Below are 11,185 nucleotides of genomic sequence, written 5' to 3'. Positions count from 1 at the left end.
GTGTGTTGGGTTGGTCATATTCCTGTCTGAGGGATTCTATTTTCTCCATCAACTGGGTGGCAAGGTCACCTGCTGAGAGAGGGGCCAACTTGGAAGAGTTGGGCAGACATTTGAGGTGGGGGGGCCAAGATTCAAAGCGGTCTCTACTGAGAGCTGGAGAGGGAGTCACCCCACAAAAGGCCGTGAACTTCAGGGGCAGTGTTGAAGCCCAGCTGAGGTCAGGCACCACAAAGTCCAGGCCCCAACCTGCCGAGGCTGTGACATCACCAAGGAGCAGCCCAGGGGCTTGTGGGAAGCTCCATCCGAAGTGGGCCTATGACAGGGGCACCACAGGCATGAGTCCCTTTGCTTCAGCCCTCGCTGGCTTCCTTCTGCTCTGCAGCCCCAGGTGTGCTTGTCCTCCAGGCAGCTCACCTGCACTTGGGTCACTCAGGACAAAGCATGCAGATGGTGAAGCTTGAATCATGGGCCTGCCCAGCAAACAACTGCTGCACTCAGATCACGGTTTCTGAGTGAGGAGCATTACCCAAGGGCCCGCGACAAAGCCCCAGTGCGAGTAAACAATCCTGTCATGACACCAAAATCAAGCTCCTGTTCTACCGCAGGAGGCAAATCTGGCAGCAGTACCATGTCTTTAAATTAAACCTTTATATTTCTTTTCACGTGTGTGTTATATGCTCCAATGTCAGTGACAACCAAGAAATGCTGGGTGTAACTCTAGCCCTCAGACTTTTCAGGACAGTGGCACTGAGTGACATGACACAGACTGGCAGCTACAGAGCCGTGTAACAAGCATCACTTTGTGCACACAGTTCCTAAGGGCCAGGATGAAAGCTCTGTCTCCTCGGACATCTCCACTGTGCCATCTGCTTGACAAAAAAACATCTGATTGGACGATTTTTATGGAACAAAGTCTACTATGTCAAACACACCCTCCACTCCATTTCAAAAGAGGTTTTTCACTGCTCACCACTTAACATTAAACTAATAGCATTCAGTGTGGTTCATCTGTGTTTTCAAAATACGTAGAAATGTTTAATTAAGCAGTAAATATCTTTCCTTTCAAAAACAGCTTAAAATATGGTCCATCAAAACATGATTTTAACTTGATCACCTGCCTTTTGAAGTCAAATCTCTCCAACTCCAGCAAAGTGTGGGGTTGAGGCAATTATCTGAATTATTCAGGAAGCAGAATTTTAGCCTAAATCATCACATTCCTAGAGAACAAAGAGTATCTGTCAGTTCAGCCGAAAAGCAGAAAAATTGAACACTTTGCTCTTTTTCTACATGAAATAGCATCTATGCTGCCTTATTTTCTCTAAGCTAATTGGCTAATGAATTTTCTTTGACCCTGTACAAAGAGGGAGAAAAATCTCAAGACGATGAAGCCAAGAAGTTAAAGATTTCTTCTCCTTGCAAAAGTTGGAAGAGGTCTATATTTACCAAAGGTTATTCTGCTGCAGGTTTCTGGTGCCAAGTTGGAGCTTTCTGAAGAATGGTATTCAAGTCTTTTCTCAGTTCTCCAGCAATATTTCAGTTTAGTTAGCTGCCTTCTCCGTTCATACTTTCTCACCTGAAAACTATTCTGTAAATAGAGAATAAATTGTAGAGAATCATTTTATATTGAATTTTCTATTCTTTATAAGTGATATAAAAATACTTTATAAACTTCAGTGAGTCATGGAGCTAACACTAAAGTTTATATATTGTGCTGTTCAGTTGGTGACAACATAAGTTAGGATGAAAGCCAGTTTTGGGTGAAGAGCCTTTGACCCTAGAAATGGTCAGTTTAGCCGGAAGCACTGGATATCCTATTCTATTCATTAAAACAAGAAGTTTCCTCCAAAAGTGAGTTTGACCTTGAATGAAATCGCATAAACCCATGTTGGAGGAAGAGAAGAGCGAGAGTGCATTCTGTAATTGTTTATTTCTTTTCAGATAAAAACATCACCAATTAATTAGGATCTGAAAGAACAGAAGTACTCTAGGCATTTCTAATTTTGTAGTGCTCAAAGTGTAAGTCCTTCTAGACTCACAGAGCTTACATGGCAACACAATATGTTCAGAAAAAAAAGCCAGGGCGGAGTTGGGGTCTCTGTCCTGGAGTTTGTCCGAAGGAAGGGACAGGACGGTGAGATTCCGTGCGAACTGGAGCCGCCTCCGCTTGGTCACCACCTCCCCCAGATGACGAGCCATCAGCTGATTCATCTTGATTTTGATGCTGCTGACACCTGCTCTGAGCGCCTGTCCTGTTTCCATGGCAACCAAGGGAAAGCATCCTTGTCCACATACTTTCGGAACCTCATTAAATCAGGCAGCAGGACAGCAGCTGTGTTCTCCATGCGTTACTCTGACAGCCATGGACTAATTTTATGATGCTCAGGTGATTTTGGGCGCTTTCTAGGCCAGACTGTTGAGAATGTGTAGATAGTGAGACAGATGGCAGAATAAATAAATATTGCCAAAGTGTTTAATGCACACAAATTTTCTGAAAGGTGCGAACCAACAATGGTAATTTTATTGACTGAGGTAATCTGAAGCCAAGTACTAAACATGAAGTGGATGGGAAGCTCTTGGAAAACATTACCTTGAGGTGCTCTTCCGATGATAGCAAATGGCACTTCACAAGTGTCACTAATATGGTTCCATGGCAGCTGGTGTCCCCAAATGTGAAGTTCTGAAGTACAGAAATTTCTCCTCCCTACCATCTTATTATTGGATGGATTAAAAAAAATAATAATCTGAAGGAAGGTCCTTAGACACACACACACACACACGTGTTTGATTAAACCAAAAAGTCTGTCCAAAGCCCAATTTATACCGAAGTGACATATAGGTTTAACAATACCGAGTCAGGTGTTCCCATCATGGCTCAGTGGTTAACGAATCCGACTAGGAACCATGAGGTTGCAGGTTCGATCCTTGTCCTCGCTCAGTGGGTTAAGGATATGGAGTTGCCATGAGCTGTGGTGTAGGTTACAGACGCGGCTCGGATCTGGCGTTGCTGTGGCTGTGGCTGTGGTGTAGGCCGGTGGCTACAGCTCCGATTAGATCCCTAGCCTGGGAACATCCATATGCCGCAGGTGCAGCCCTAGAAGAGACAAAATAATAATAATAATAATAATAATAATAACCCAGTCAATAGCCAGATTTTTCCCACTGCTTTTCCCTCCCAAAGTGCTTAAAGATATATGCTCAGTTGAAAAGAGTCTGGGATAGCTTGACTAGCCCAGAACAGATGTCTTGCCAATTTACAAAGATAATCCAAAAACCTCTTTAAGCCGAAGATGGCAGAGCAAGTGTTGGATTAATGGGTTTTAATGGAGATGATTGAGAGCAAGGAAGAGGGCCCAGGGGCTTCTGTGGCTGTCATACAGGAGAGAGTAGTGGCTTCTTCCCTAGATCTGGAGCCAGACTCCTTGGGGTCCAAGCCCTGCTCTGCTGCTGCCAGAGAAATGGCCTTGGGCAGTGCCCTACCACTGCCATTGCTTCCCTGAGAACTGGAAACAATAATAGTCCCTGCTTCCAGGGTCACTCTGATAATGTGGTGATTCACCTCTGATGAGTGCTTAGAACAATGCCTGGTGCTGCTCAGGGAGTTTTCCTTCTATTACTGCCACAGTAAGAGTCTTGTCTATTTCATATGCTAATTCCAGTTTTCCCATGTAGCAGTTACAAACAAATGGCCTGGCTTTGACAAGTTAGACCTGTGCCTGAACCCCAGATCTTGTGCATGCTCACTAGCTGTGCCATCTTGCAGTGACTTAACCTCCCCGAGCCTTAGTGGTGCACCTGCAATAGCAGCACCCACTACCCAGGGGGCTTATGAGGTGAGCACTCACCTGGAAGAGCTGAGGCCGTGAACGCTATTCTGATCAAGCCATTCTCGGTGCTGAGAAGTTGTCATTTGTCCAAACTATGTTAAAATCTTAGGAAAACTAGGCTTTGTCTTACCTGACAGAGACAATAAAAATAATAGAGAGTGAAGTAGTGGTTGAATCGATTCTGGATCACACATGTGACTTTTGAAAACAGGAAAGAGATTCCTTGTGAAAAATGAGCTCTCCATCTTTTTTTGTGTGTGGACTCAGACCTTATAGGAGATGCTGTATCTATAGCCTTCAAACATTGCATAGTGAAAAGTTTTCTGTATTAGAAGAGGTCAAGAATTATGTAAACTGGTGTGTAATTAGAATCAGAATCCCATTAATAAATATATCAAGAGTTGGAGCTATTACTGGGTATTCCCATTCTGTCTTTGTTGAAAAATTCTCTCTAATGAAAACAACAACAACAACAAAAACAACTCCCTTACTGAGTGATTGTCCAATGTGCAAAATTTCACTGTTACTCTGAAACTGGGTAGTAGTCATGTGCAATCAGTTAAAATTCCATAATGTAGATAGAAAATCCCGGCTTGGAGGGTGCAGAATCCAAGGTCCGAGAATAGAGAAACTGCACTTGAAGGGAGAAAGTCTGAAGTGGCCTCTGGGACCCCATAGAGCTCATTGTACTTCTAACACATATACTTCCTGGCCTTCTGCTTCCCTCTCCACTCTCCTGAGTGGGGTTGGATGGGAGGGGGGTAATCTAAAGAGAATGACACCTCTTTCATTGTTTTAGAATATGAACAAACAAGTGCTCAGGTATGTCCTCCATAAAGCCCTGTGCTAATTGCCAGAAGGACCCAGAGGTCCATGAGACACTGTCCTCAGCCTTAGAGAAACTGGGATCAAATAGGAAAAAGAGTCTAATATAGGAAGTACCAAAATGGGATGGAAAGGGAGTGGGGAAAGGTGTGGAATGTGTGCCGAGTAGCCTGTTTTGCTAAGTTAGAACTTGGCAATGGAGTCTAGAAGAGGCTGCTCACACTTATGTCCACACCAGGCACATGGCCAGCCCTAGGAAACCCTTCCACAGGCAGGAGGCAAGAAAGAACATTAGGCAGAGGCCCTGGCTTCCAACACCTCCTGACAGTCTTCCCTCTGCCAGCAAGTGCCCATCTCCGTGCTCCCTTTGGGAAAAATAGGTTTGTTTTTTTGTTTTGTTTTTTGTTTTTTGGTTTTTTTTTTTTTTGGTATTACCATTTTTCCCAAAATATGGAGGCAACACATGCTTATAGAAACAGAAAGAAGAAATTTAAAACAAAAAAAACAGACACCATTCAAGATAAATATTTGAATCCTGGTGAACTTATTCCCAATCATTTTCTCTGTTTGTTTGTTTTTAATGTACATGTGATCACAAAGTATATTTCTATCCTGATTTTTCATCTAACATTAAAATGAATGCATTTTTATGCCTTTACCAAATTTTTGCACACAGCAGTTTATGACTGTGTAATGTTCCATTCCACTGTAATTTACCTACACACTCCCCTGTTGTTTAAGTCGTTTCCTAAACTTATACATATTTTATAAATAATTTATAAGAAATTATAAATTTCTGGAGTTCCCGTCGTGGCTCAGTGGTTAACGAATCTGACTAGGAACCGTGAGGTTTTGGATTTGATCCCTGTCCTTGCTCAGTGGGTTGGGGTTCTGGCATTGCCGTGAGCTGTGGTGTGGGTTGCAGACGCGGCTTGGATCCCGTGTTGCTGTGGCTCTGGTGTAGGCCGGTGGCTCCGATCGAACCCCTAGCCTGGGAATCTCCATGTGCTGTGGGAGTGGCCCAAGAAATGGCAAAAAGACAAAAAAAAAAAAAAAGATAAATTTCTGGGAGTTCCCGTTGTGGCTTAGTGGTTACCGAATCTGACTAGGAACCATGAGGTTGCGGGTTTGATCCCTGGCTTTGCTCAGTGGGTTAAGGATCCGGCATTGCTGTGAGCTGAGGTGTAGGGTGCAGATGTGGCTCATCTCCAGTGTTGCTGTGGCTGTGGTGTAGGCCGGCGGCTACAGCTCTGATGAGACGCCTAGCCTGGGAACCTCCATATGCTACAGGAGCTGCCCAAGAAATCGAAAAAAAAAATTATAAATTTCTATTTTAAGTAATTTATAAAGACATCTTTGTGCTTAATATGGTGTTTCTAAACCAAATACCTTTTTACAGATTTTCTGTAGGATGCTTTCATAGATATACTGAAAAAAGAGAGTTTGGTGCTCAGATTATTTTGGTAAAGTTTGGGTAGAAGAAATAAGCTTCTTCCCAGCATGAATTTTCAGAGCCTTGTACATGGTGTATTATGAATCTCCAACAGAAGGTTACACTTCCCAGACCTATTGGACCACAAAATCCTTTCTTTTCAAGAAATTATTATCATGATTGATGCTTTTCAATAGATTTAGTTTATATTTCATATTTTTTGCAAAAATACATTTGAAGTGTCTTTCAGATACATTTTAAATGATTAACGGTCCCTGGTATCAAAATCAAGGGCAACTCAAGATAGGAAAACTGTAGGTCATTCACTTATAAACAAAAATGCAAAAACCCTAAAGAAAATACTAGCAAATCAGTTACAGCAGGGTATAAACTAGACTAAGGATGCAGAGACCATTCACTCTGAAGAAATCTATTAATGCAACTCATTACATTAAAAGATGAAAAAATCTAGTGATCGTCATCTAGGAGACATCGAGACAGCCTACCAAATTTCAGATTTATTCTGTATTTAAATGAAAAGAACTCTCAGAAAATAGCTATAAATATAACTTTTAAAGTGATATAGAATATATTAGAACATAGAAGTTCGTATTTAAATAAAGATATGTGGATGGAACTTAGGACTAAAACAAGAGTACCTTCTCTAAGTACCATTACACCATACTATGCGGAACATCTAGCTAGTGCAATAAGACAAGAAAAAAATTAAAGATATAAGTACTGGAAATCATTGTTATGAATAGATTATATAATTGTCTAGAAAATCTGAGAGAATCAAATGAGTAACTATTATAACCACCTTTAGAATTTAGTATGCTGGAGATGTTCTAAATAGATAGAAGATGAATATACAAAATATTCTCCTTTATTATAATGATAACCAACTAGAAAATATAATGTAAACAGAAATCATTCACAATAGTAATTAAAAGTACAAAACTTGGGTAATTTGATATTTGCATAATTTTGGTGTAAAAATTGACAGCTTTTCTGAAGGATGTTATATCGCACCTGAATAAACAGAGACAAATTATATTTTCAGATTAGAAAATTCAATGTTGTAAAAATGCAGCTAATCTCAAAATCTGCTTAATGCAGTTTTTATCACAATCCCAATTTCCTTTTTAGATTTGTGTTTATTAATTTTTTCAGTTTAATAATCAATGCTAAAATTTACCAAAATAAAAATTTTACAGTGACCAAGAACAACTTGAAATGGTTTTTACATTGTTGGGATAGAGTAGAAGAAAAGGGAAAATAAAATGCATCCTGCTGGGGGAAGTACTTAGCATCTTGATTAAAATAATAATTTAGAAATACGTTTCTGATTAAGAACTCTTCAGAAAGTTCAATAGCCATTAATTGATTAACAAGTTTTAGTTAAAATTCTAAGCTAGCTATGAATAGCAACTTGGCTAAACAAAAAAAAATTTTTTTAAAGGAAAAAGAAGAAACAATAACCAAGAAATAAGCATGGACACAGAAGGATCAAAAAGTTGATATTCAAAGGCCATATTGTTATATCAAATTTTTAAAATATATAAATAAATAAACATTGACCAAAAATCTTGTAAATTAAGAACTAGTCCTAGCTAATTTTAGGTCAAATAGAAAATTAAAGGGAAATGGCAAACCACTTAGAAAATAATGAAGAGAACACTTTATTCTCAAAACCTATCATACACATTGAAAAGCTTTAAGAAAAATCTATAGATTTAAGTACTTAGTTATCAAGGATGAAAAATAAGGAAAAGAATAATAAAAGATAAAGCAATAAGAACAAATAAATATGAAATTAGAAAAGGAATTATAAAATAAATGAAAAAAGTTATAAAGTGGGATTTATTAATTAAAAGGACAAAATTAATGAAATAGAAAACCATAGCAATAAAGACAGTAGAAGGATAAATTAATCCAAAAGCTATTTCTTTGGAAAGGACACTAAAAAAGATAAATTCCTTTCAAGTTTAATTAAAGAAAATAGCAAGAGATCAAAAATATGCAAGACAAAAATGAAGAAAGAGGTTGAATCAGAGATAAAAGAGAACTTAATATATGGGGAGTTTCCATTGTGGCTTAGCAGGTTAAGAACTGGACTAGTATCCACAAGGACTCCGGTTTGATCCCTGGCCCTGCTTAGTGGGTTAAGGATCCAGCTTTGCTATGAGCTGTGGTGTTGGTCACAGATGTAACTTGGATCTTAAGTTGCTATGGCTGTGGCTGACTGGTGCAACTCCCATTCAAACTTCCATATGTTGTGGGTGTGGCCCTTAAAAAAAAGAGGGTATATTGCATGTAAACTATGGCAAATATTTTGAAAATGTAGAGGAAAAAAAACCAAATTATAAGTTGCCTAAATTGACCCAATAAAAAGTGGAAACCATGAATTGACCAATTACCAGAGAAAAAATTGTAAAAGTGCTTAAAGATGCTTCATTTAAAAACATAAAACAGGAGTTCCCATTGTGGCTCAGTGGATAATGAATCTGACTAGGAAACCATGAGGTTGCCGTTTCGATCCCCGGCCTCACTGAGTGGGTTAAGGATGTGGTGTTGTTGTGAGCTGTGGCATAGATCTCAGACGTGGCTCAGATCTAACGATGCTGTGGCTGTGGCATAAGCCGGTGGCTACAGCTCCAATTAGACCCCTAGCCTGGGAACCTCCACATGCTGTGGGTGCAGCCCTAGAAAAGATGAAAATACATACATACATACATACATACATACATATATACATACATATAAAACAAGATGTGTTCACAGCTGAGTTTTATCTAACTTTTAAAGATCATATAAATAAATTCAAAATTATGTAAACTATTCTAGGCCAGAGAGGGAAAGAAATCTTCCCAATTAAACTTATGAAATGTGCGTACCTTTAATACCATAACCTGACCAATTCAAAAAGACAAATATAGTCTGATTTAACCTAGGAAAATCAATGTAAAAATTCTAAGTTGAATTTTTTAGAATCCTTCAAAATGTATCAAAAGAATAAAATATTTTTGTCAAAAAGAGTTTTTTATAAGAAGGCAAGGATGACTCAACAAATCTACAATTATCAGCATAACCCATTACATCAGTAAATTAAAGGAGTAAAATCATTTGATCACATTAACAGATGCTAGAAAGGCAATTGACAAAATGTAGTGATACCAAAACCAGACAAAGATACCACCAAAAAGAAAGTTATAGGCCAATATCTTTGAATGTAGATGCAAAAATTCTCAACAAAATTTTAGCCAACTGAATCCAACAACATATAAAAAAGATCATACACAATGACCAGGTGGGATTCATCCCAGGTGCACAAGGATGGTTCAACATATGCAAGTCAATCAACGTCATACACCACATAACAAAAGAAAAGTTAAAAACCACATGATCATCTCAATAGATGCAAAAAAAGCATTTGACAAAGTCCAACATCCATTCATGGTAAAAACTCTTACCAAAGTGGGTATAGAGGGAACATACCTTAACATAATAAAATCCATTTATGACAGACCCACAGCAAACATAATACTCAGTGGAGAAAAGCTGAAAGCCTTTCCACTAAAATCTGGAACAAGGCAAGGATGCCCACTCTCACCACTGTTATTCAACATAGTATTAGAAGTCCCAGCCACAGCAATCAGACAAACAAAAGAAATAAAAGGCATCCAAATAGGAAGGGTAGAGGTAAAACTGTCACTGTATTCAGATGACATGATACTATATAGAGAAAACCGTAAGAACTCAACCCAAAAAGTACTTGAACTGATCAACAAATTCAGCAAAGTAGCAGGATATAAGATTAACATTCAGAAATCAGTTGCATTTCTGTATATTAACAATGAAATATTAGAGAAGGAATACAAAAAAACAATACCTTTTCAAATTTCACCCCCCCAAAATCAAATACCTGGGAATACACCTGACCAAGGAAGTAAAAGACTTATATGCTGAGAAGTATAAAACATTAATCAAGGAAATTAAAGAAGATGTAAAGAAATGGAAAGATATTCCAAGCTTCTGGGTTGGAAAAATTAATATTGTAAAAATGGCCATACTACCCAAGGCAATCTACAGATTCAATGCAATCCCTATCAAATTTCCCATGACATTTTTCATAGAACTAGGACAAACAATCCAAAAATTTAAATGGAACCACGAAAGACCCAGAATTGCTAAAGCAATCCTGAGGAACAAAAACCAAGCAGGAGGCATCACTCTCCCAGGCAATATTACAAAGCCACAGTTATCATGGCAGTGTGGTACTGGTACCAAAACAGACCTACAGATGAATGGAACAGAAGAGAGAACCCGGAAATAAACCCAGACACCTATGGTCAATTAATCTTTGACAAAGGAGGCAAGAACATAAAATGGGAAAAAGACAGTCTTTTCAGCAAGAATTGCTGGGAAACCTGGACAGTTGCATGCAAATCAGTGAAACTGGAACACACCCTCACACCATGCACCAAAATAAACTCAAAATGGCTGAAAGACTTAAATGTAAGACAAGACACCGTCAAACTCCTGGAAGAGAACAAAGGCAAAACATTCTCTGACATCAACCTTACAAATGTTTTCTCAGGTCAGTCTCCCAAGGCAACAGAAATAAAAGCAAAAATAAACCAGCAGGACCTAATCAAACTGACAAGCTCTTGCACAGCAAAGGAGACCAAAAAGACAACTTACAGAATGGGAGAAAATAGTTTCAAATGATGTAACTGACAAAGGCTTAATCTCTAAAATATATAAACAACTTATACAGCTCAACAGCAAAAAAGCCAACCACCCAATGGAAAAATGGGCAAAAGACCTCAACAGACATTTCTCCAAGGAAGATACACAGATGGCCAACAAGCACATGAAAAAATGCTCAACATCCCTGATTCTTAGAGAAATGCATATCAAAACCACCACGAGATACCACCTCACACCCGTCAGAATGGCCATCACTAAAAAGTCCACAAATAACAAATGCTAGAGAGGGTGTGGAGAAAAGGGAACCCTCCTGCACTGTTGGTGGGAATGTAAGCTGGTACAGCCACTGCAGAAAACAGTATGGAGGTACCTTAGAAAACTATACATAGAA

This window comes from Phacochoerus africanus, chromosome 15 (genome assembly GCF_016906955.1).
Source record: "Phacochoerus africanus isolate WHEZ1 chromosome 15, ROS_Pafr_v1, whole genome shotgun sequence".
Taxonomy (NCBI): Eukaryota; Metazoa; Chordata; class Mammalia; order Artiodactyla; family Suidae; genus Phacochoerus; species Phacochoerus africanus.
The sequence above is the reverse complement of the archived record's forward strand: the minus strand, read 5'-3'. Positions refer to the sequence as shown.